Source organism: Chrysochloris asiatica, unplaced genomic scaffold (genome assembly GCF_000296735.1).
Source record: "Chrysochloris asiatica unplaced genomic scaffold, ChrAsi1.0 scaffold00039, whole genome shotgun sequence".
In the NCBI taxonomy this organism is placed as follows: domain Eukaryota; kingdom Metazoa; phylum Chordata; class Mammalia; order Afrosoricida; family Chrysochloridae; genus Chrysochloris; species Chrysochloris asiatica.
Window position 1 is genome coordinate 5,066,062 of NW_006408557.1, and position 1,573 is coordinate 5,067,634.

Sequence of the window (1,573 nt, forward strand, 5' to 3'; positions counted from 1 at the left end):
AAAAAGAGGAAACCCTTTAATGAGATGGATTGACACAGGGGCTACAACAATGAGATCAAAGACCACAACAATGATGAAGATGTTACAGGACCAGACAGTGTTTCATTCAGTTGTACATAGGGCAATATGAGTTGCAAAGGCAATTTATAACAAGAACAGTCACAACTCCGATCTCACTGGTGTCCTCACTATTTCTTTTTCTTTTTTTTTTATTTATGTTTTTATTGTGAGTTGAGAGATAGTTTACATGGGAGAACATCAGTTTTACATTCATCCTATCATATTTCATTTCATTGCAATGATTACAGTTCCCCATGCATCATCAAACAACCAAAGGGTAAACCACGCAAAGTCTGACCCCTGGCTGTCACCACACAGATCCTCTCCCTCCCTAAGTCCAGAGTCCCCAGCATTCCATTTCTCCTTATCTCTGCCTCCATCTCTGGCGTCACTGCTTCTCTGCTCTTCTCCCTTGATGGTCCCAGGGACCTCCACTCCTAGACTGCAAAACCAACCACTACTTTCCTTTTGTTACAAAATGTCTACCTCTACATTGCCAACACTCATAGTCAGTCCTAATAGCAAATATTCACTATCGAATCACAAGAGTCTTATCCCATCTCCTTTCATAAGCCCCATCCAGACAGATTGGAAACCATTCAGTGGAGATTCTACCTTCACCCACACTCTCTGAAACTAAGCTCCCTTTTGAAAGCTTGTAAGCCAGACACCTCTTGCCTTTGTAGCCTTCCATTTTGGGTAGACAATGTCTAAGTTGCACATCCATGTCAAACCTGTGTACTAAGGGGGTGGGAACTATCCTTGCTGTAAAGATTCATTCCCTCTTTGAGCTGCTACATCCATTGGTATAGGTCAAGTTCATCAAATTGTAATCAATTACTCTTTTTTTCTTCTTTCTTCCTCTTTTCGAGTTCTGATCATCCAGACATTGAAGCCAGGTCAAGTGGGTACTATCTGCAAATGTGGGTATTCTTGTTGTGCATCTACCCTCACTTCATATCAGCTGGATGCTTCACTCTCTGCTCTAGTCCTCTGTGGCCATGTTGCTGTCCTGATCTTGCCATACTACTAGCCAACCAGGTCTCAACCCAGGTTGACAGGAGTCTATTGAATGTGGTCAGACTTAGCTCATAACTTCATTGCTGTTTTTCCCTCACTTCCCCTTATTGATGACCAACATGGTCACCAGAAAGACCACATTTCTGCTTGTGTATTCCCCTTGAGTCTCAGTATTTGAAGGGGATTTGCCCTGAGGGAATCCAACCTCTTGCCTCGATGGCTCCCAGGTGAACAACTTCCTTGTTCTTATAGTAGTCAATTAGACTGCCATTATTGATTTTTATTTTTCCTGCAGGTCTATGTTTCAAGAAGATCTGTTCTTCTAGCCACTCCTGGCTGGTCTGCTTGTTCTTTCAGGTGGAAGTTTTCCACCTCAGAAGATTCTGGATGGGGATCAGGATTCCACCTGTGGTCTTATGCAATGCAAAGGCTCCACAGGAAGCCTCCTTCACTGGGCAAGTTCTAGCCCCATTTTAGGTATTCCAGTCAGTTA